General features: G+C 45.2%; 2 long non-coding RNA genes across 2 annotated transcripts in view; one reads left to right on the top strand and one right to left on the bottom strand.

Moving 5' to 3' along the window:
* Nucleotides 1–25,741, bottom strand: part of LOC148001543 (uncharacterized) — a 180,754-nt gene that overhangs the window by 144,965 nt on the left and 10,048 nt on the right. The window lies entirely within an intron of this gene.
* On the top strand, nucleotides 4,077–6,529 carry LOC148001544 (uncharacterized). The gene is made up of 2 exons (XR_015635435.1): nucleotides 4,077–4,821; nucleotides 4,869–6,529. It is a non-coding gene; the product is annotated as an uncharacterized LOC148001544 (long non-coding RNA).

Consider the following 25,741-nt stretch of genomic DNA (forward strand, 5'->3'; position numbering starts at 1 on the left):
GTGTGTGTGTGTAGGAGGAGGAGGAGGAGGAGGAGGAGGAAGAGGAGGAGAATGAAAAGGACGATGAGGAAGAGGTGAAGGAGGAAGTGTTGATTCCCTAATTGGTTTTTCATTGTGTCAATAAAGAAGAAAAGAGCCAATTGCTGGGCAAAGGGTAAAGTTGGGACTTATAGGTCACAAAGGGAAGGGAGGAGACACAGGGAAGAGGAGCCCTTTTGCTGGCAGGCTTGAGAATGATAAGAAAGCAGCAGTCATGTAATATCCTAGGGATAACCAGTGATTAATCAAGTAGGTGAGCCGAGTTTGGCTGAAATAGATTAGCTGACATAAGTTAACTGATAAATTGAGGGCAGGAGGTACTACACCCAGCAGCTGTATTATATAGCAAGTTCTAAGATAATAAATTCTCTAATATTTTTCTTCCTTGGGGCAGAACTGGGCAGAGAAAGAGAGGAGCCAGGGCAGTAGATGGCAGATGTAATCCAGGAGAAATAAACAAATTGGGAGTAAGAATGTGGGAGCAGTTTATTTTAAAGTTAAGCTGGGAGAAAGGGTTGGTTGGAGCATGATCTCAGAACTAATCTGGGATAGCTGACTGTGGTCCCAAGTAAAGGAACCAGTGTGTTATACATGCAATGTGTGTGTGTGTGTGTGTGTGTGTTTGTGTGTGTGTGTCTGTGTGTGTGTGTGTGTGTGTGTTAAATAAAGAGAGGATGGCTGAGAAATATGTACAAAGCAAGTACTGAGGTGTTTCCTCTTGTCTTATTCCCTTGAGATATAGTAGGGTGTCCCAGAACCTAGAGTTAGGCAAGAAGAAGCAGGCATAGGAGATTCTGTTGCCTATGTCCTATATCCTATAGAACATATACCTATAAGCAGCTGTTTCTGTGGATGGTTAGGCTCAGAATGTGGTTCCTCATGCTAATGTAGGAAACACTCTTACTCACTGACATATTTCCTCAATGTTGGACCATACAGTTTTCAATTTTGAGAAACTGAATTATTGACATTTTGACAGTAAGTACTTAACATATTTCAATATGCAGATGAAAATAACTCTGTTTAAGATTTCTTAGTGCCGGGAATAAAAATAAGAATGTAATGGGAGACAAAATATGAGTGAGTGCCTTGCAGAAATACAGCTATTTGTATGAGAAGCAGATTTCTATGAAGAAAAAAGTTTGTCTGGTTAGATTGACTATAAAGATACTCAGTATTGCACCTTGCATATACACTGTGTTTTTACTTGTATTACCACTCTCCTTTTCCATTTACACCACAAAACTATGTCAGGTACTTGAGTTCCCAGTGTGATGAACACTGTAGGTTAGAGAGCAAAGCTATGTATAAGTTATGGAAGCCCAAGGATATAAGGAAGGCAGCAAATGATAAACATGTTTATGGCACAGCATCCTGGGAAAAATTTCCCATAAAGAACTGAGAATCTCATCCCTTAAACTAGACTTGTGGGCTAGGGGAGGATGAGTTATGCAAACCTATGGTTTTGTTTTCTTCACTTTGTTTGTCTGATCCTAACCTAACCTGAATTCATTCCCAACGTTTCCCTGTGTACTTATGTATGTAGCGGTTTCTTCACCATTTGTTCCTTTCCAGGGATTAACATACTTTCTCTTTAAAATCATAGCTACTCGTTGATTGTTTTTGCAGATTCTATTGTTTATTATGGGGACCACTCAAGATGTAAGAGACAGCAAAGCGATATATCTAGCTACATCTAGTAGAACAGTTGTTTTTAGTTTTATTATCCTATTTTAAATGTCATGTTCCCCTTCAACACTTTTTATAAAATGTAAGTGGATAGTGATGTTTACAATTAACCTTGCAGTCTTGAAGGAAATGTTTCTCCTTTATGTGCCTTGGGACTCAAAGAAAAATATAGCAAACTTTTACTAAATTATACTAAACAAAATCCTTATACATGGCAAGGAGTAAGTTGTACAAGAAGTAACTTTTCTGTTTCCTGTGTGGAAAAATATAAAGCCCCTCCTCTTGTGCCCTCACCATCAGGGATCCAGTTATTCATGGGGGTCGAGAGGGAGCCATAACTGCGGGAGAATGGGCAAGAGAGAGGAGCGAAACCAAGCAGTGTCCTTGTCAAGGTCTGTTTACTTTTTATTTATTTTTTTTATTAACTTGAGTATTTCTTATATATATTTCGAGTGTTATTCCCTTTCCCGGTTTCTGGGCAAACATCCCCCTCCCCCCCCTTCTTTATGGGTGTTCCCCTCCCCATCCTCCCCCCATTGCCACCCTCCCCCCAACAATCTAGTTCACTGGGGGTTCAGTCTTAGCAGGACCCAGGGCTTCCCCTTCCACTGGTGCTCTTACTAGGATATTCACTGCTACCTATGAGGTCAGAGTCCAGGGTCAGTCCATGTATAGTCTTTAGGTAGTGGCTTAGTCCCTGGAAGCTCTGGTTGCTTGGCATTGTTGTACATATGGGGTCTCAAGCCCCTTCAAGCTCTGTTTATTGAGAGGAATGTACAGCATTTAAAGCTCTGAAGCAGGAATTGAAGCTTAGGGCAGGGGAAGTACTGGGACGTGCCCAAGGACATAAGGTGAATCATTAAACTGCAAGATATCTTCCTTAGACAAAGAGGCAACAGTCTTCTGGGGACATGTTCTTTCTTTGAAAAGGTCAAGCCCTTCTCAGGAATCTGCTCAGGGCAGGGCACTAGCTTTACCTAGTCCAGCAGTCCGGTCCCCGACATCTCCACCTTTCCTTAACTATCAGTGGGAGGAAGGTCTGTCTATATGGTCTGCGTTCACAACCAGCATCTGATCGGTGAAGCCCCGTGTCGTTGGCTGATCTATCTCAGACCACTACTTCCACCCTGGCAGAAATAATGAAACCTAAGTGAGAGTGCCAGACATGGGGGAATCCTGTGTAGCCAACGACACGGGGCAGCCCTGAGCTGATGATAACTCTGTTGGGAAGTGATCAGAGAGGCAACCCCGGTTCCTGTCCCCATAGCTGACAGACCTAGGAGTACTGACAAGGTCAGAGCGGTGATGGATTCTCTCTTCGTACGTGTGGAGGTGCCTCTTTCCCAGAACTGCCGGAACTTAGAAGAGTCATGAATAGTTAATCATGGAAAAAGGAGGACAAGGACACAATAATCTTTTTCTGTTAAAAGGTAGATGTTACCACAAAAGGTGTTAAGCCTTCTGAGCAGGCAACATAAGTGCCCTTAGGGGCAGCAATGTAGTTGGTCTTCGTGGTAACCACAACAGTACCTTATTGCAAGTAAGTGTCAATGGGGAGGGCGGAATCATATGGGGTCCTAATAGACAGAGGCCAATTCCAGAGACCTGTGAGAGCATAATTGTTGGTTCAGAATTTGCTAACCAGTGTAGGGAATGGGTCTCATTAATAAAGGTGATGATCCCAAAGGTTGCTAGTCCCTCGTAAAAGGGAGGGGAGGAGTGATAACAGATCCAGCAATCATCTAGGGCTATAGTAGAATTAATATTGGCAAGAGCTGGTAAGGAGCTATTAAGCATTTCTATGAGCATATTAACAGTAGAGGGGGGCCCATCAGGGAATGTGGGTTGATAAAGGGTGGAAGGAAATGATGAATTGTTGGGTTGAGGTGTATGTAGCCTGTAGAGAATCTCTCGAATGTGACCCAACCTTGGGTGCAGGGTGTAAGTTAGTATTGGGCCCTATGGCCACTGGTGGTGTTTGTGGCCAGGTTGTAAGCAATTTAATTTTTAGGGTGAGGCCAAAGTCTCTATATTGTTTATATAAGCAAAGTCCCCACTCGAAACCTTGCTGTTCCCAATTTACCTTTTCCCTGTTTCTGTAAAAGAGATCTGGATAGGATTACACCACCGATTCAGGTCTGAGACAGCAGACTATGCTATTAAGGGGTTGTCAGACTGGTGACACGGGCATTGGGGAATTTTCTTTTAGCTGTGATATAATCCTAGGAAGAGCTGGGTTTCCAGTACGTGTCTCCAGTGGTCTCACAGCTCCAGGAGGCACAGTAGAAATCAGTTTCATACCCACAACCTCTGGCCGTTGTACTGAAAGACCCCAGCTTAGCAGCAGTAACGCCATTTTACAAGGCTGTACTTAAGATGACTGGTTCAGGGAAAGGTTAAAACACTGAGTACACAGCGGCTGCCAAGCAAGATGTGTTTGGTTGAAGGCCTGGCAACAGGACAACTGCAGTTGAGCACCTGACAATGAGAAAAGCCCCGGGAGAGGTCCCACACCCTGGTGGGGGGCAGAGTCAGCCGTTATGTTCAAAGAAGGTAGCTAAGAAACTTGCCCCCGGGCTGAACCCTTGGGGGGCCGAGTCAGCCGTTATGTTTCAGGAAGGTAGCTAGGAAACTTGCCCCCGGGCTAAACCCTTGCCATATTAGAATCCACCAATTATATCCCTGTAACCATGCATCTGCTTCTGTATGCTTGCTTCTGCTCCCCAAAATCCTATAAAAGCCCAACCTTGGTTCCGTGGGGCGCGCCAGTCCCCCGAGTGACTGAAGCGCCCGCAGGTGCCTGTGTCTGTGTATCCCAACAATAAACCAAATCCTCTTGCTCATTGCATCCTGTGGTGTCTCGGTCTGGTCTTTGGAGTTAGAGGGTCTCCATCCCGAGGGAAAGTTCTCCCTGAGAGCTTTTCATTTGGTGCGTTGGCCGGGAAAGGAGATCCTCCACCCAGGGACCACCGACCACCCACTGGGAGGTAAGCTGGCCGGCGTCTGTCTGTCTGTCTGATTTTGTCTCGTTCTGTCTTATTCTGTCTGTTCTGTGAGCGCTCAGCCAGGTCTGTTCTGTGAGCGCTCAGCCAGGTCTGTTCTGTGAGCGCTCAGCCAAGGTTCTGTGAGCGCTCAGCCAGGTCTGTTCTGTGAGCGCTCAGCCAGGTTCTGTGAGCGCTCAGCCAGGTCTGTTCTGTGAGCGCTCAGCCAGGTTGTTTGGAATTTGGGCGGGACGAAGAAGGAGCTGACGAGCTCGGACTTCTCGCCCCGCAGCCCTGGAAGACGTTCCAAGGGTGTTGGGGCCCGACTTTTCGAGGCCCAATCTGGGAGAGGAGAAAGATCCGGACTAACGGCACCTCTGTCTGTATTTTTGGCTTTCAGAGGGCCCCGGACCTTTGCCACCTCCATCTGACTTTTTGCTTTCAGTTTGGTACCAAAGCCGTGCAGCACGCCTGTCTGTTGTTTGTTTGACTGTTGGTGTTGTTTGTTTTCTCTGTGTTCTAATCTTCCTTAGAACTAACATGAGACAGTCCCTAACAATGCCCCTAAGTCTCACTCTTGATCATTGGGAAGACGTCCACGACCGGGCACACAACCAGTCCGTCGAGGTTAAAAAAAAAAAGGAAAATGACAGACTCTCTACACATCCGAGTGGCCCACTTTCGGAGCGGGATGGCCAGTGAATGGCACATTTAATAAGATCATTATTTTACAGGTTAAAGATCGGGTCGTCCACGGACATCCTGACCAGGTTTCTTATATTATCACTTGAGAGAGTCTCGCCTTAAACCCCCCCCCCCGGGCGGAACCCTTCGTGGACCCGAATTGGCCTCCCCTCAACCCCCAGCCTGTCCCTTCGGCCCCGCCCGGTCCGCCGGCCACGTCTTCCTCTCTCTACCTTTGTGAAATCAGAGCCTTCTAAGAAACCTGTCCTCCCGGCAGACCCAAACTCCCCTCTCATAGATCTTCTCTCTGACAGGCCTGGCTAAAACGGAGGAGGCAGAGCCGCCGGCCAGATCTGTTGCCGGGCCACAGTCTGATAAGGGTTTCTCCCCTGTCGCAGGGAGATTGCGCAATAAGCGTGAGGTGATGCCAGATTCAACCTCCCAGGCTTTCCCACTTAGACAGGGAACTGGTGGCCAGACCCAATACTGGCCGTTTTCAGCAGCTGACATTTACAATTGGAAACAACACAACCCTTCTTTCTCCAAAGATCCGGTGGCACTCACCGACCTAATAGAATCTGTTTTACTTACCCACCAGCCTACTTGGGATGACTGCCAACAGCTCTTACAGGCTCTCTTAACCTCAGAAAAAAAACAAAGAGTGTTCCTAGAGGCCAGAAAGCATGTTCTGGGAGATGATGGGCGTTCCACCCAGCTGCCTGCGAAAATTGATGCTGCATTCCCACTTAAGAGACCAAACTGGGATTTTAATACAGCTGAAGGTAAGGTACACCTACGCCTTTATCGCCAGTTGCTTCTAGCGGGTCTCCAAGGGGCTATACGACGCCCTACTAATTTGGCTCAGGTAAAACAGGTATTACAGGAAGCAGGGGAAACTCCCTCCACCTTTCTAGAGAGACTTAAGGAGGCCTACCGTATGCACACTCCCTATGACCCAGATGACCCAGGACAAATGACGAGTGTCTCTATGTCCTTCATCTGGCAGGCTGCTCCAGATATCAGGACTAAGTTACAGAGGTTAGAAGATTTGCAGGGCTATACATTACAGGATTTACTTAAAGAAGCTAAAAAGATTTTTAATAAGAGAGAGATAAAAAAAAAAAAAAAACAAAGAATTGAGTCGAATCTTGGCCGCCGTAGTTCAGGGCCAAAAAAGGAAGGGAGATAGGGGGGGAGCTCGAAAGGGGCTAAAGCTGGATAAAGATCAATGTGCCTATTACAAAGAGAAAGGGCACTGGGCCAGAGAGTGCCCCAAGAAGCCTGGCGGACCCCGAAAGCCTCGACCACGAACCTCCCTCTTGGCTCTAGATAAAGATTAGGGAGGTCAGGGCCAGGAGCCCCCCCCCCTGAGCCCAGGGTAACGCTTAAGTTGGGGGGCAGCCGGTTACTTTCCTGGTAGACACAGGAGCCCAGCATTCAGTCCTCACTCAAGCTTCAGGACAACTCAGCGACCGGACGGCCTGGGTACAAGGAGCTACTGGTGAGAAACAATACCGATGGACTACGGACCGCCGGGTTCAGCTGGCTACTGGTAAGGTGACCCATTCCTTCTTACATGTTCCGGACTGCCCGTACCCTCTGCTGGGCCGTGACCTGCTCACCAAACTAAAAGCACAAATTCATTTTGAGGAAGGAGGGGCCCAAATAACTGGCCCCCACGGAACTCCCCTTCAAGTTCTAACCCTATGAACCGGGACAGGACACTGGCTTGGGCAGAGACTGGTGGGATGGGGTTGGCGCTCCAACAGCCCCCCTTAATTACAACTCCAGTCTCCATAAAACAATACCCCCTGTCACATGAAGCTTATCAAGGTATAAGGCCTCACATTACGAGGCTTCTAGATCAAGGCATCCTAATCCCCTGCCGGTCGCCTTAGAATACGCCTCTTCTGCCTGTTAAGAAACCCGGCACTGGAGATTATAGGCCAGTACAAGACTTGAGAAAGGTCAACAAGAGGATAGAAGATATTCATCCGACTGTTCCAAACCCTTACAATTTGCTCAGTAACTGTTCATCGATGAGAAACAGGGGTATGCTAAAGGGGTCCTAACACAAAGGTTGGGACCCTGGAAACGCCCTGTGGCCTACCTGTCTAAGAAATTGGACCCTGTGGCCTCCGGCTGGCCACCGTGCCTAAGGATGGTGGCTGCTATTGTTGTCCTGATCAAGGATGCTGGAAAATTGACTTTGGGACAGCCACTCACCATCCTAGCACCCCACGCAGTGGAGGCCTTGGTAAAGCAGCCCCCAGACCGCTGGCTCTCTAATTCTCGCACCAAGCCTTGTTACTGGATGCAGAACGGGTTCAGTTTGGGCCCGTAGTCACCCTCAATCCTGCCACCTTGCTTCCTCTACCAGAGGAGGCAGAACAGCATGACTGCCTACAAATCCTCGCAGAAGTACATGGAACCAGGCCGGACCTATCGGACCAGCCTCTTCAGAATGCTGACCACACATGGTACACAGATGACAACAGCTTCTTGACAGAGGGAGAGTGAAAGGCTGGAGCTGCGGTCACTACGGAGGACAAAGTGATTTGGGCGAAAGCCCTGCCTGCTGGTACCTCCGCACAACGGGCTGAACTCATTGCCTTGACTCAGGCGCTCAGGATGACAAAAGGTAAGAGGCTAAATATATATACAGACAGCCGTTATGCCTTTGCCATGGCACACATCCACAGGGAGATCTATCGGAGGCGGGGGCTGCTCACATCTGAGGGTAAAGATTTTAAAAATAAGGCTAAAATTCTGGCCCTCTTAGAAGCCCTATTCTTGCCCAAAAGACTGAGTACATTGTCCAGAACACCAGAAAGGGCACAACCCAGAGGCACAAAGAAACCGGCTGGCCGATGCCACGGCGCGAGAAGCGGCCATGAACAAACAAATCTTGCCCTTAAATAGCCCAGACCAACCCACGCCCCCACCAGTGGGACAAACTAGTTGGGTTTATGCCCATGAGGACATAGAGCTCCTAAAAAAATGGGGGCCATCTACCACCCTCAACTAAAACAGTGGGTCTACAAAGGACTTTTGAATTGATCTCCTTTTTACATAAGAAGATAAAAACCTTACTAGATCGGGAAGAGATAAATCTGTGTTTTTTTGAATCGGGACAAAGCGATACAAAAGGTAACTGAGAGTTACAAAGCGTGCGCTCAGGTTAACCTGGGAAGGACCATGATTGGACAAGGAGTTCGTCCTAGGGGACACCGTCCCGACATCCATTGGGAAATTGATTTTACTGAAATTAAACCAGGTATATATGGATACAAGTATCTCCTAGTGTTTATAGACACCTTCTCAGGATGGGTCGAAGCCTTCCCCACAAAGCACGAGACTACAAAAATGGTCACCAAGAAGCTCCTCGAGGAAATCTTTCCCAGCCCTTCTCTGAGGGCCCATTTACAGGCCCTACAGATTGTGCAGAGAGACGTCTGGAGACCTTTGGCCGCTGCTTACCAGGACAAGCTTGAGCATCCGGTGGTGCTACACCCGTTCCAGATTGGAGATACCGTGTGAGTGCACAGACACCAGACCAAGAATCTCGAGCCAGGGTAGAAAGGACCCTACACCGTCCTCCTGACTACCCCGACCGCCCTAAAGGTAGACGGAGTCGCGGCTTAGATCCACACACCACACGTCAAGGCAGTCCGGTCTGAGGAATTGACTAATCACAACACTACACCCCAGACATGGAGAGTTCAGCGCACTCCAAACCCCTTAAAGTTAAAACTCCTACGTGGCTCCTCCTAGCCCTTTTGTGACCTAGAGTCAGTGGGGAAATAAGCCCCCACCAGACAGAAATTTCTTGACCAAGTCGAGTGAAAGATTTCACTCAAAGTTAACAAAAAAAAAAAAAAATGGGGGAATGAAAGACCCCAGCTTAGCAGCAGTAACGCCATTTTACAAGGCTGTACTTAAGATGACTGGTTCAGGGAAAGGTTAAAACACTGAGTACACAGCGGCTGCCAAGCAAGATGTGTTTGGTTGAAGGCCTGGCAACAGGACAACTGCAGTTGAGCACCTGACAATGAGAAAAGCCCCGGGAGAGGTCCCACACCCTGGTGGGGGGCCGAGTCAGCCGTTATGTTTCAGGAAGGTAGCTAGGAAACTTGCCCCCGGGCTAAACCCTTGCCATATTAGAATCCACCAATTATATCCCTGTAACCATGCATCTGCTTCTGTATGCTTGCTTCTGCTCCCCAAAATCCTATAAAAGCCCAACCTTGGTTCCGTGGGGCGCGCCAGTCCCCCGAGTGACTGAAGCGCCCGCAGGTGCCTGTGTCTGTGTATCCCAACAATAAACCAAATCCTCTTGCTCATTGCATCCTGTGGTGTCTCAGTCTGGTCTTTGGAGTTAGAGGGTCTCCATCCCGAGGGAAAGTTCTCCCTGAGAGCTTTTCATTTGGTGCGTTGGCCGGGAAAGGAGATCCTCCACCCAGGGACCACCGACCACCCACTGGGAGGTAAGCTGGCCGGCGTCTGTCTGTCTGTCTGATTTTGTCTCGTTCTGTCTTATTCTGTCTGTTCTGTGAGCGCTCAGCCAGGTCTGTTCTGTGAGCGCTCAGCCAGGTCTGTTCTGTGAGCGCTCAGCCAAGGTTCTGTGAGCGCTCAGCCAGGTCTGTTCTGTGAGCGCTCAGCCAGGTTCTGTGAGCGCTCAGCCAGGTCTGTTCTGTGAGCGCTCAGCCAGGTTGTTTGGAATTTGGGCGGGACGAAGAAGGAGCTGACGAGCTCGGACTTCTCGCCCCGCAGCCCTGGAAGACGTTCCAAGGGTGTTGGGGCCCGACTTTTCGAGGCCCAATCTGGGAGAGGAGAAAGATCCGGACTAACGGCACCTCTGTCTGTATTTTTGGCTTTCAGAGGGCCCCGGACCTTTGCCACCTCCATCTGACTTTTTGCTTTCAGTTTGGTACCAAAGCCGTGCAGCACGCCTGTCTGTTGTTTGTTTGACTGTTGGTGTTGTTTGTTTTCTCTGTGTTCTAATCTTCCTTAGAACTAACATGAGACAGTCCCTAACAATGCCCCTAAGTCTCACTCTTGATCATTGGGAAGACGTCCACGACCGGGCACACAACCAGTCCGTCGAGGTTAAAAAAAAAAAGGAAAATGACAGACTCTCTACACATCCGAGTGGCCCACTTTCGGAGCGGGATGGCCAGTGAATGGCACATTTAATAAGATCATTATTTTACAGGTTAAAGATCGGGTCGTCCACGGACATCCTGACCAGGTTTCTTATATTATCACTTGAGAGAGTCTCGCCTTAAACCCCCCCCCCGGGCGGAACCCTTCGTGGACCCGAATTGGCCTCCCCTCAACCCCCAGCCTGTCCCCTCGGCCCCGCCCGGTCCGCCGGCCACGTCTTCCTCTCTCTACCTTTGTGAAATCAGAGCCTTCTAAGAAACCTGTCCTCCCGGCAGACCCAAACTCCCCTCTCATAGATCTTCTCTCTGACAGGCCTGGCTAAAACGGAGGAGGCAGAGCCGCCGGCCAGATCTGTTGCCGGGCCACAGTCTGATAAGGGTTTCTCCCCTGTCGCAGGGAGATTGCGCAATAAGCGTGAGGTGATGCCAGATTCAACCTCCCAGGCTTTCCCACTTAGACAGGGAACTGGTGGCCAGACCCAATACTGGCCGTTTTCAGCAGCTGACATTTACAATTGGAAACAACACAACCCTTCTTTCTCCAAAGATCCGGTGGCACTCACCGACCTAATAGAATCTGTTTTACTTACCCACCAGCCTACTTGGGATGACTGCCAACAGCTCTTACAGGCTCTCTTAACCTCAGAAAAAAAACAAAGAGTGTTCCTAGAGGCCAGAAAGCATGTTCTGGGAGATGATGGGCGTTCCACCCAGCTGCCTGCGAAAATTGATGCTGCATTCCCACTTAAGAGACCAAACTGGGATTTTAATACAGCTGAAGGTAAGGTACACCTACGCCTTTATCGCCAGTTGCTTCTAGCGGGTCTCCAAGGGGCTATACGACGCCCTACTAATTTGGCTCAGGTAAAACAGGTATTACAGGAAGCAGGGGAAACTCCCTCCACCTTTCTAGAGAGACTTAAGGAGGCCTACCGTATGCACACTCCCTATGACCCAGATGACCCAGGACAAATGACGAGTGTCTCTATGTCCTTCATCTGGCAGGCTGCTCCAGATATCAGGACTAAGTTACAGAGGTTAGAAGATTTGCAGGGCTATACATTACAGGATTTACTTAAAGAAGCTAAAAAGATTTTTAATAAGAGAGAGATAAAAAAAAAAAAAAAAAACAAAGAATTGAGTCGAATCTTGGCCGCCGTAGTTCAGGGCCAAAAAAGGAAGGGAGATAGGGGGGGAGCTCGAAAGGGGCTAAAGCTGGATAAAGATCAATGTGCCTATTACAAAGAGAAAGGGCACTGGGCCAGAGAGTGCCCCAAGAAGCCTGGCGGACCCCGAAAGCCTCGACCACGAACCTCCCTCTTGGCTCTAGATAAAGATTAGGGAGGTCAGGGCCAGGAGCCCCCCCCCCCCTGAGCCCAGGGTAACGCTTAAGTTGGGGGGCAGCCGGTTACTTTCCTGGTAGACACAGGAGCCCAGCATTCAGTCCTCACTCAAGCTTCAGGACAACTCAGCGACCGGACGGCCTGGGTACAAGGAGCTACTGGTGAGAAACAATACCGATGGACTACGGACCGCCGGGTTCAGCTGGCTACTGGTAAGGTGACCCATTCCTTCTTACATGTTCCGGACTGCCCGTACCCTCTGCTGGGCCGTGACCTGCTCACCAAACTAAAAGCACAAATTCATTTTGAGGAAGGAGGGGCCCAAATAACTGGCCCCCACGGAACTCCCCTTCAAGTTCTAACCCTATGAACCGGGACAGGACACTGGCTTGGGCAGAGACTGGTGGGATGGGGTTGGCGCTCCAACAGCCCCCCTTAATTACAACTCCAGTCTCCATAAAACAATACCCCCTGTCACATGAAGCTTATCAAGGTATAAGGCCTCACATTACGAGGCTTCTAGATCAAGGCATCCTAATCCCCTGCCGGTCGCCTTAGAATACGCCTCTTCTGCCTGTTAAGAAACCCGGCACTGGAGATTATAGGCCAGTACAAGACTTGAGAAAGGTCAACAAGAGGATAGAAGATATTCATCCGACTGTTCCAAACCCTTACAATTTGCTCAGTAACTGTTCATCGATGAGAAACAGGGGTATGCTAAAGGGGTCCTAACACAAAGGTTGGGACCCTGGAAACGCCCTGTGGCCTACCTGTCTAAGAAATTGGACCCTGTGGCCTCCGGCTGGCCACCGTGCCTAAGGATGGTGGCTGCTATTGTTGTCCTGATCAAGGATGCTGGAAAATTGACTTTGGGACAGCCACTCACCATCCTAGCACCCCACGCAGTGGAGGCCTTGGTAAAGCAGCCCCCAGACCGCTGGCTCTCTAATTCTCGCACCAAGCCTTGTTACTGGATGCAGAACGGGTTCAGTTTGGGCCCGTAGTCACCCTCAATCCTGCCACCTTGCTTCCTCTACCAGAGGAGGCAGAACAGCATGACTGCCTACAAATCCTCGCAGAAGTACATGGAACCAGGCCGGACCTATCGGACCAGCCTCTTCAGAATGCTGACCACACATGGTACACAGATGACAACAGCTTCTTGACAGAGGGAGAGTGAAAGGCTGGAGCTGCGGTCACTACGGAGGACAAAGTGATTTGGGCGAAAGCCCTGCCTGCTGGTACCTCCGCACAACGGGCTGAACTCATTGCCTTGACTCAGGCGCTCAGGATGACAAAAGGTAAGAGGCTAAATATATATACAGACAGCCGTTATGCCTTTGCCATGGCACACATCCACAGGGAGATCTATCGGAGGCGGGGGCTGCTCACATCTGAGGGTAAAGATTTTAAAAATAAGGCTAAAATTCTGGCCCTCTTAGAAGCCCTATTCTTGCCCAAAAGACTGAGTACATTGTCCAGAACACCAGAAAGGGCACAACCCAGAGGCACAAAGAAACCGGCTGGCCGATGCCACGGCGCGAGAAGCGGCCATGAACAAACAAATCTTGCCCTTAAATAGCCCAGACCAACCCACGCCCCCACCAGTGGGACAAACTAGTTGGGTTTATGCCCATGAGGACATAGAGCTCCTAAAAAAATGGGGGCCATCTACCACCCTCAACTAAAACAGTGGGTCTACAAAGGACTTTTGAATTGATCTCCTTTTTACATAAGAAGATAAAAACCTTACTAGATCGGGAAGAGATAAATCTGTGTTTTTTTGAATCGGGACAAAGCGATACAAAAGGTAACTGAGAGTTACAAAGCGTGCGCTCAGGTTAACCTGGGAAGGACCATGATTGGACAAGGAGTTCGTCCTAGGGGACACCGTCCCGACATCCATTGGGAAATTGATTTTACTGAAATTAAACCAGGTATATATGGATACAAGTATCTCCTAGTGTTTATAGACACCTTCTCAGGATGGGTCGAAGCCTTCCCCACAAAGCACGAGACTACAAAAATGGTCACCAAGAAGCTCCTCGAGGAAATCTTTCCCAGCCCTTCTCTGAGGGCCCATTTACAGGCCCTACAGATTGTGCAGAGAGACGTCTGGAGACCTTTGGCCGCTGCTTACCAGGACAAGCTTGAGCATCCGGTGGTGCTACACCCGTTCCAGATTGGAGATACCGTGTGAGTGCACAGACACCAGACCAAGAATCTCGAGCCAGGGTAGAAAGGACCCTACACCGTCCTCCTGACTACCCCGACCGCCCTAAAGGTAGACGGAGTCGCGGCTTAGATCCACACACCACACGTCAAGGCAGTCCGGTCTGAGGAATTGACTAATCACAACACTACACCCCAGACATGGAGAGTTCAGCGCACTCCAAACCCCTTAAAGTTAAAAATCCTACGTGGCTCCTCCTAGCCCTTTTGTGACCTAGAGTCAGTGGGGAAATAAGCCCCCACCAGACAGAAATTTCTTGACCAAGTCGAGTGAAAGATTTCACTCAAAGTTAACAAAAAAAAAAAAATGGGGGAATGAAAGACCCCAGCTTAGCAGCAGTAACGCCATTTTACAAGGCTGTACTTAAGATGACTGGTTCAGGGAAAGGTTAAAACACTGAGTACACAGCGGCTGCCAAGCAAGATGTGTTTGGTTGAAGGCCTGGCAACAGGACAACTGCAGTTGAGCACCTGACAATGAGAAAAGCCCCGGGAGAGGTCCCACACCCTGGTGGGGGGCAGAGTCAGCCGTTATGTTTCAGGAAGGTAGCTAGGAAACTTGCCCCCGGGCTAAACCCTTGCCATATTAGAATCCACCAATTATATCCCTGTAACCATGCATCTGCTTCTGTATGCTTGCTTCTGCTCCCCAAAATCCTATAAAAGCCCAACCTTGGTTCCGTGGGGCGCGCCAGTCCCCCGAGTGACTGAAGCGCCCGCAGGTGCCTGTGCCTGTGTATCCCGACAATAAACCAAATCCTCTTGCTGATTGCATCCTGTGGTGTCTCGGTCTGGTCTTTGGAGTTAGAGGGTCTCCATCCCGAGGGAAAGTTCTCCCTGAGAGCTTTTCAGTACGATCTCTGTGGAAAGCAGGGCATAAATAAATTCCCCCAGTTTGAAGGGCCAATGTGGCTCTTCTGAGTGTATTTCTGCAACCCCGAGTCAGTACTGGGGTCTGCCAGCTTAGGGTCTTATTTTGGCGGGGGGGGGACAAAGATGTCAGGTGTGCCCCAATCAAGGTGAGCTCCTAGGGCTAATTTGCAAAGATCTACCTCAAGATTGGGCCAGGGAACTCGTGCAGTGGTGGTGGAGTTGGCAGACACCACATCTCCGGCACCATTAAGAATCACCCAAGTATAGTTGAAGATCTGGTGAGGCGATGTAGCAAGGGCAGACATGATGATGCTTCCAAGGATCCAGATGTAGGGGAACATGGTCAGCATGGTCTGTAATTAAGCATAGTTAAACTTTTCCTCAGGGTTGTCCCTGGGTGGGTAAAAGGCCTTAACAAGGCACTCCGGTAGCCAACGGGTGCCTCCAGTCTTTGAATCATAAATGCAGGCTGATCCATGTCCCCAAATGAGGACCTGATCAGGGCCATATCATTGGGATGTTAATGGGTCCTTCCATAGGACTGGTGCATAATCATAAGAATTAAGGGGGTGCCACAGGTGGTCTGCTGTAGTTTTTCCATCCTTGTCCATGACAAGGTAGTTAAGGACAAAGAGTGCATGACTTATAAATTTTTGTGATTACCGGGGAGGGGGAATAATATTCCCCCAGTTGACTGTAATTTATGGATCATATTTTTAAGGGTTTGGTGAGCTCTTTCAAATATACCTTGTCCCTGAGGATTATAAGGAATGCCCGTGACATGTTTAATTCTGAGTTGGAAACAAAAGTCTTTAAAATTAGAACTAGTATATCCAGGTCCATTATCTGTTTTAACAATCTTACGTTGAGGTAAAACTGTGAGGCAAGCCAGAACATGACTTATAACATGTTTGGTGGCCTCCCCTGTCTGCGGGGATGTATAGATAAAGCTGCTAAGGGTATCAATGGTGACATGAATATATTTTAATTTACCAAAGGAGGGAAGATGGATGATATCCATTTGTCAGAGTTCTCCAGGGACCAATCCATGGGGTTTGACCCCCAGATGAGGGTCAGGTAGTAGGGTCATGCAGCCTTTGTAATTACGGACTATTTGGCAAGTCTGTTCACTGGTGATCTTATATTTAATCTTAAGGGTTTGTGCATTAACGTTCTGTAAGTCATGTGCTTTTTGGGCAAGTATAAGGGGCATAGAGCCACGAGCCAGGTGAGGCGATCAATGGCATCATTACCATCGGCCAAGGGGCCTGGCAATCCGGTATGTACTCGAATGTGTCCCACAAAGAAGGGGCAAGAACGCCTCTGAATATACTGTTGTAAGGAGGCAAACAGGGGGGCAGCATTGGTGGTAGGCTGAATATAGGGCACTGTTTCTAACAGGGGGATAGAAAAGGCAAGATATGCTATCTGTATATAAGTTAAAGGGTGTATTGGGCAGCGCACGAAATACTGCAAGGATAGCTTGAAGCTCTACAAGCTGACCAAAATCTGAAGGAGTAGAGAACTGTTGTATTTGACCATCAATCAAAAATGTGGCTTGTCCATTAGAGGAGAGGAGCTGTCTGTAAAGACAAGGAGGACTCCTGACATATGATGATCACGTGTTCCTTTTAGAAAGACCACTGGGACTGCAATTTTGTGTAAAGTTGTGTTATCAACTTTTCTAAGGGGTAATGATTATCTATCTTACCCTGAAAGGCAATGCAGCTATATTATCCATTCGTCTACATGTTGACTGAGCCAAGAGACCTGGGAAGGGCTATAGGGTAAGATTAAAGCATCGGGGTCCCTTCCAAAGAGCTTATGGACTGTTCTCTTCCAAGACATATGATTTGTGCCACCAGCAAGGGATAGGTGGGAAGGACCCTAGTTGAGAAGGCAGATAAATGTATCCAGTAAAGAAGATATTGCTGCCAAAAAACTGCTGTTGGGGAAAAGGGGGTAGGAAGGACATCATTGGAAAAGGTCAAGAATACCAGTGAAAAATCACAAGGAGGAGCTTCCTGTTTCTCAAGATTGATTAACTTTATGGTCCACAAGTTCCTGGGAGAAGCTTCCTGCTTCTCAAGATTGTTCTCTAAGATTTTAATCTAACTTTATGTTCAGCTAGTTCCTGGGAGAGAGTTGCCCAACCCGCTGATGTGATTACCCATTCTATAGTTCTAGGAGAAGCTTCCTGGAATATAGAATTCTAGGGCCTAATCAGTTTTTTTTTCTTCTACTCTGAACCTTTGTCTAGAGTGGGAGGCAATCTTAAAACTTCTACCTTTCATTCCCCACTTCTTCTAGTGGCTAGTTCTAATCATAGAACTAAATTAAAATATGATATTGCTGATGTAACATCAAAATCTGAACAGCACTTACTCTTTCTCTAATGAAGGAAAGTAGCTTATTTAACACACATGGACTTATAATCAGAAACAGAAGCAAAATTAAGAAGAGTTCCATAAGGGAAGATATCAGAGTAGTCATCCAAAGAGATCTACTAAACCAGCTCTGGAACCATCCCTGATGGTCTCTGACTCTCTGTCTTTTGTCTAACCTTTTTTTAAGTTTACTCATGGAGTCTTTAATTATTCCTGAATGGTCTACATAGAAGCAACATTCTTCTTTTAGTGTAACACACAGACTTCCTTCTTTAAGGAATATCAGGTCTAATCTTCTTTTATTCTGAAGGACTATCTCTGTGAGGGGGGTTAGGGATTCTTGGAGGTCAGGTAAAACATCTTTTTTACTCTTTTTATAGCTAAGTCAATGGCAGTTCTGAATTTTCCATAAGCCTTGTGTTGAAGGGCAATACCAGATGTCCTTGTAGCTGCCCTTTCAGGAGGTAGACTCAGCCTTAAGATAACCCTAAGTAATTCTCAACTCTCTTTTGTATCTTATTAAGTCTTTAGCATGAGGATTCCAATCTGGACACTATCTGAACCTACACACAAAGGTCATGACTGTCTTTTAGAACTTCTAAACTTATACAGGTTGTGATCCCTGAGGCACAGTCCCAAGAAGTGTTAGGAGTGCTAACATATGCAATGTTACATCATTTGCAATAGAAATCAAGCCTATGGGGTTGGGGATTTAGCTCAGTGGTAGAGCGCTTGCCTAGGAAGCGCAAGGCCCTGGGTTCCGTCCCCAGCTCCAAAAAAAGAAGAAAAAAAAAAAAAAAGAAATCAAGCCTATCCCCACACCTATCCCGATGGAACCCAGGGCAAACATGAAATTCTTGTTTCCAAATCACACTCCTTGAGTGAGCATTATAAATTTCCTGTAACAGCTACTAACAAGCATCTCAAGTGGCATGGTGAGAAAACAAGAAGAGAGTCCAGAAAATAGAGTCCACCAAAGAGGGCAAATAGCATCCAGTCACACAGAAAGACAATCAAAAGTTTAACAGACAAACAAACAAAAGTGCGCACAAAAACAAAAAACAAGTGGCCACCGCAAGATTGTAACAAAACCGAACTGATTCAGATGGGAGCTTCCACTGAAAGGAAAATTATACATATTTAAGGTTTAAAAATACGAAGTTAAAAGAGTAAGTTTCAAAGTTCACAACCTCTGGGCTAAACACTGTGAAAAGCAAGTCCAGGAAGCCCCGCCCTGCCACTAGAATTAACAGACCATAAAAGGAAAGGAATGCAGAACAGACCAGGAGTACCGGATCTGACTCACAGGCCACCTGGCAGGAAGAGATAAGCCCCCAGCCCCCGACATCCAGGACACCCCAAACCTGCCAATGTGTGTAGCTATACCTTATTGCCTCATCATGTGAAATAGCCAATCATATGTGAACATGTCTATGTGCCTCGTTTGAATCCACCAATCCCCGTAACTATTCATCTGCTTCTGTACGCCCGCTTCTGCTTCCCCAAACCCTATAAAAGCCCCATGCTGGAGCTGCTGGGCGCGCAAGTCCTCCAAAGAGACTGTGTGCCCACAGGTACCTGTGTTTTCCAATAAACCCTCTTGCTGATTGCATCCGAGTGGACTCAGCTCGGTCATTGGGTGCTTGGGTCTCTTCCTGAGGGAAAGGTCCTCTTCGGAGGTCTTTCACCATAAGCTCACCAAAGACAGATGAAGGGGAGCAGATTCCACATCGCTCCTTCTTTCCACCCAAAATCTTCCCATTGTCAAAGTCACAAGTAACACAAAACAAAGACCTAAGACACACAGACAAAGACCACTCTGGAAATACAGACAGCCAGGAAAAGTGTCTTTTCTCCAATCCATGAGAATCACCAAATCTGCACTGGCACCTAGACGGGAATCTCCCAGGCATCCCTGGGGTCCCTTCTCACCTCCTGGGACGTCTCCCAGGGCAGTGCAATCAGTGAGCCCCTGGCACATCTACCGCTCACATTCGAGTCTCTCCTGAGATACCCTCCCTCTCAGCCCGAGATGGGAGCAACTGCAAAATCAGAACTCCAGAACTTGCGAGAAAATACAGACCCGGAGTTGCAAATACAAACCCAGACTTTAACCGGCACAAAACACAAAGACACAAAGGCACAGACGCTATCTCCTGAATCGGAACCGCATCGGATCCTTTTTCTTACAATAAGTCATTTCAACACTTTACAACCTTGTCTCAACTATAAGAGCTAATTTCTGGTCCTTCAATAATAAACCAAGGACACAAAGACAAAAAAATTTAACGAGATCCTTTTTCTTAACTCTTACTCCCCTTTAGCTGAGGGAAGCCTTAAGGTCTTTGATAAAGACTGCTTCCTTAGACATTTTTTGCCCATTCTCAATTAGACAGAAAACTCTTACCTGCTACGTCTTTCTCTCCTGAGCTGTGAGAGCGCGCAGCTATGAACACCAGATTGGCGCAGTTACTTTCACTTTATCTGCATTTGTTTCTGGACAAATACCTGGGGTCCTCAACTTCTTTGTCTGTCTGGTTAGGGTCTGTACCTCAAGCCCCACGTAGGGGGCCACTTGCCCCCGCCAGCGGGGACCCAGTTACTTGTGGGGGTCGATAGGGACCCATACCTGCAGGAGAACAGGAGGAGCGAGACCAAGCAGTGTCGTTGTCAAGGTCTGTTTATTGAGAGGAATGTACAGCAGTTAAAGCTCTGAAGCAGGAATTGAAGCTTAGGGCTGGGGAAGTACTGGGAAGTGCCCAAGGACATAAGGTGAACCATTAAACTGCAAGATATCCTCCTTAGACAAAGAGGCAACAATCTTCCGCGGACATGTTCTTTCTTTGAAAAGGTCAAGCCCTCTCAAGAATCTGCTCAGGGCAGGGCACTAGCTTTACCTAGTCCTGCAGTCCGGTCCCTGACACTCTTGGAAGATAATATTTAAGAGGCATGTGGTCACACTGTATCTGCTTTTAGAAATCACAGTATAGACAGATGAAACCAGCAGTTATAAAACTCCAAATCTATCACTAACAAACCAACTTCCTTGATAAATGCTCCCCCTTCTGAATATTCTACCTTTAAGAACAGGACCAGTAGTTATGACCAAGATTTCAAACACATAAGTCTATGGAGGAATATTTCACATTCAAAATACAATATAAGACATGAAAACTGGTAAAACTGAAAACTATTTTAAGGCTGGAGATATTGTTACTCAGACATAATGAGTACAAAAATTTCTCAACCTAGGAACTCAAAGTAATGGTAAACATTACAATCTTCTTTGCATACAAGAATTATCTCAAACTGAAGTGACAGGTCTTGGTCATTTGTCTTACTTAACATTTCTATTGAAGTGAGAAACACCATGACTAAGAGTAACTTATGAAGGAAATGGTATATTTCAACTTAATGCAGCTAGTATATCATCCAGGAAAGTCATTGCTGTACCTCAAGGCAGGAACCTGGGGATAGATGATGCTGAAGCCATGGAAGAATGCTGCTTGCAGTCTTTTTCCACATGGCTTGTTCAGCCTGCTTTCTTGCAGAACTCAGGGACACCTGCCTAGATTTTGTGGTGCTGCCCTTTGTGCCAAATAATCAGGAATTAAGAAAATGCACCAAAGCCTCATCCAGAGGTAAATGTGGTGAGGACGTTTCCTCAGTTGAAGTCACCTCTTCACAAATGGCTACAGTGTGGGTCCAGACGTCATGAAACCAGCCAGTACAGAATTCAAGATGAACAAAAATAAAACCCAAATTTAATACTGACATAGATTACATATATGAATTACATAAATATCACATTGTACTTTAGCTAAAATAATGAGGATTTTTTATTATGAAACATATAACATTGTGAATGACTGAGTCAATTTTTATAGGAGCTAAATAATTATTTTCTTCTTAGATTTTTATTTTTTCTGTCTCTTTTAGTGATAAAAAATATCCATGTCTATAGAATTTTGATTATTTTTTGCAAAGCTAGTAAATGAATCCAAGTCTTTATAATTCTCTACTTTGGACTTACATCTATATCCTTATAAATGAGTATATGTGAATATCTTTACTACATATGCTCTGAATTAGATGTATGGTCTTTAATGGCTAACAGTAATAGCATTAGTTTTGGGGAGTTTGTTTCTGTGTTGAAGTATATGTATTAAAAATAATCAAAATTATCTTAAAGCTTTTATATATTTGAATGAAGTTAAAATAACACTAAATTAACCATACAATTGGTCACAATACAGGCCTCAACAGATACAAGCAGATAGAAATAATCCTATGCATCATATAAAATCACCATGAACTAAGGCTCATCTTCAATAACAACAAAAACAACAGAAATTCCACATACACATGGAAGTTGAACAACACTGTACTTAATGATAACTTGGCCAAGAAAAAAATAAAGAAAGAAATTAAAGACATTTTAGAATTTAAGAATAATGAAGGCACAACTTAGCTAACCTTATGGCACACAATGAAAGCAGTGCTAAGAGGAAAACTAATAGAACTGAGTGCCTCCAAAAAGATACTGGATAGAGCATACACTTGCAGCTTGACATCACACTTGAAACTTCTAGAAGGTAAAGATGCAAATACATCCAAAAGGAGTAGACTGCAGGAAATAATCAAACTCAGAACTGAAATCAACCAAGTAGAAACAAACGAACAAACAAACAAAAACTATAGAAAGAATGAACAAAACCAGGATCTGGTTCTTTGAGAAAAATCAACAATATAGATAAATCCTTTGCAAGACCAAATAGAGGGCACAGAGACATTATCTAAATTAACAAAATCAGAAATGAAAGGGAGATAAAACAACAGAAATTGAGGAAATCTAAAATATTAGCAGATCCTACATCAAAAGCCTATATTCAACAAAACTGGAAAATCTGGATGAAATGAACAATTGTATAGACAGTTGTCAGGCACCAATATTAAAACAGGATCAGACAAGCCATCTAAAAAGTCCCATATTTCCTAAAGAAATAGAAGTAGTCACTAAAATACTCCAAACCAAACAAACCCTAGGACAAGAAGGGTTTAATGCTGAATTCTATCAGACCATCATAGAGTCAATAACACCAATACTCTCCAAACTATTACACAAAATAGAAAAAGAAAGAACACTACCCAATTCATTCTATGAAGCCACAATTACACTTATACCTAAACCATATACAGATGCGGCAAAGAAAGAGATCTTCAGAGCAATTTCCATTATGAATATGAATGCAAAAATCCTGAATAAGTTTTTCACAAACTGAATTCAAGAACTCTTCACAATGTTTATACATCATTATCAAGTAGGCTTCATCCCTGGGATGCAGGAATGGTTCAATATATGGAAATCCATCAGCATAATCCTACAAATAAACTAAGGCAATGAAAAAAAAAACACATGATCATCTCATTAGATGCTGACAAAGCATGTAAAAAAATTCAAAACCCCTTCATGGAAAGATCAGGAATTCAAAGCCCATACTTAACATAGTTAAAGCAATATACACTGAAACTGTAGCCATCATCAAGGTAAATGGAAAGAAACTTGAAGCAATCCCACAAATCAGAGACTAGACAAGGCTGCCAATTCTCTCCCTACCTATTCAATATAGTACTCAAAATTCTAGCCAGAGCAATTACACAGCAAGAAGAGGACAAAGGGATATAGATTGAGAAATAAGAAGTCAAATTTCACTATTTACAGGTGACATGATAATATACTTAAGTGACTCTAAAAGTTACACCAGAGAACTACTAAGCCTGATAAACAATGTGGCTTGATATAAAATTAACTCAAACAAATCAGTAGCCTTCCTCTACCCAACAGATAAATAGGCTGAGAAACAAACTAGGGAAATGACAACCTTAACAATAGTCACAAATAATATAAAATACCTTGGGGTAACTCTAACCAAACAAATGAAAGTTCAGTATGACAAGAACTTGAAGTCTCTGAAGAAAGAAATTGAAGACCTGAGAAGATAGAAAGATCTCCTATTCTCATAGATTGTCAGGATTAATATAGTAAAAATGGCCATCCTGCAAAAAGCAATCTATAGATTCAATGCATTCATAGAGTTGAAAAGATCAATTTACAAATTCATTTTAAAGAACAAAAAAACCTCAGGATAAACATAACTATCCTTAACAATGAAAGAACTTCTGGGGGAATCAAAATCCCTAAATGCCAGTGATATTGCAGAGCAATAGTGATAAAAATTATGGTATTTGTACAGAGATAAGCAGTTAGATCAATGGAATAGGATTGAAGACTCAGAAATGAACCCAAACACCGATAGTCACTTGACCTTTGACAAAGGAGCTAAATCATCCAGTGGGAAAAAAAAGACTGTGTTCGCAAGAAATGGTGCTGGTTAAACTGGAGATCAGCATGTAGAACAATGCAAATCAATTCTTATAATCTTTTAAAAAGATCAAGTCCAAATGGATCTTGGAACTACACATAAAAACAGATACACTGAAATTAATAGAAGAGAAAGTGGAAAAAAGCCTCAAATCCTTGGGGGCATAGGAAAATTTCCTGAACAGAACACCAATGGCTTGTGCTCTAAGATCAAGAATCAACCTATGGAACCTCATAAAATTGCAAAGCTTCTGTAAGGCAAAGGAAACTGTCAAAAAGACAAAATAGCAACCAATAGATTAGAAAAAGGCCATTACCAATCATACATCCAATGGAGGGCTAAAATCTAATATATGTAAAGAACTCAAGAAATTAGCCTAAAGAGAATCTAATAACCCTTTTAAAAATGGGGTACAGAGTTAAACAAAAATTCTCAACAGAGGAATATTGAATGGCTGAGAAGAACCTAAATGTTCTACATCCTTAGTCATCAAGGAAATGCAAATCCAAACAACCCTAAGATTCCACATCACAACAGTCATAATGCTTAAGTTCAAGAACTCAGGTGACAGCAGGTGCTGGCATGGATGTGGAGAAATAAAATCATTCCTCCATTGTTGGTGGTTTTGCAAGCAGGTTCAATCATTGGAAATCTGTCTTGCATTTCCTCAGAAAATCAGATATAGTGCTATCTGAGGACTCAGCTATATCACTTCTGGGCATATACCCAAAAGATGCTGCAACATATAACAAGGACACATGTTCCTTTAAATTCATATCAGCCTCATTTATAATAGAATGTAAAAAGAACCCAGATGTACTACTCAGCTATTAAAAAACAATGATTTCATGAAATTCTTAGGCAAATGGATGAAATTAGAAAATACCCTGAATGAGGTAATCACAAAAGAAAACACACATGGTATGCACATATTGATAAGTGGATTTTAGCCCAAAAGCTCAGAATACCCAAGATTCAACTTACAGACCACATAAAGCTCAAGAAGAAGGAAGACTGAAGTGTGGTTGCTTCCATATTTAGAAGTGAGAACAAAATACTCACAGAAGAAAATACGGAGACAAAGTATGGAGCAGAGACTTAAGGGAGACCATCCAGAGACTGCCACTCTTGGAGAGCCATTCCAAATATAGTTATGAAACACAGACACTATTGTGGATGCCAAGAAGTGCATGCTGACAGGAGCCTGATATTGTTATCTCCCAAGGGGATCTGTCAGATTCTAAAAAATACAGAGGAATATGCTCACAACCAACCATTGGACTGATAATAGGGTCCCCAGTGGAGGAGTTAGAGAAAGGATTGAAGGATCTGAAGAGTTTTGCAACCCCATATGTAGAACAACAATATTAACCAACTTGACACCTCAGAGCTCCCAGGGACTAAACCACCTACACATGGAGAGATCATTGGCTCCAGTCACATATGTAGCGGAGGATGGCATTGTCTGGTGTCAGTGGAGAGAGGCCCTTGTTCCTATGAATGTTTGGTGCCCTAGTGTAGGGGAAAGCCAGGGGACAGGGTTGGGAGGGAGTGAGTGGGTGTGGAGCACCCTCATAAAAGCAGGGTGAGATAGGATGTTATAGGATGTTTGGGGTGGGGAAACTAAGAAAGAAAATAATATTTGAATGTAAATAAACAAAATATCCAATAAAATAATGAATAAAAAGGTAGATAACTATTCACCAGGAAACTGTGTATATAGTCTTAGGAAAAAACATGTTAGATATAAATGCATGTGGGCACTCTCTCAAAGTAGAGTAATCCCAGCTCTTGGGAGAATGAGGCAGAGGTATTGGAAGCTATGAGTCAGTCATGGGTTGCAGATTTAGTTTCAAAAAATTTTAAAAAATAAAGGAGGATAATAGGCCATGTAGATGCTAATTAAAAGAACACAGAAATGGCTTGTTTGTGTTGGATCAGGCATCAAGGCAAAGAGTGATCTGT

This window comes from Rattus norvegicus, chromosome 13 (genome assembly GCF_021556685.1).
Source record: "Rattus norvegicus strain SHRSP/BbbUtx chromosome 13, alternate assembly SHRSP_T2T, whole genome shotgun sequence".
In the NCBI taxonomy this organism is placed as follows: Eukaryota; Metazoa; Chordata; class Mammalia; order Rodentia; family Muridae; genus Rattus; species Rattus norvegicus.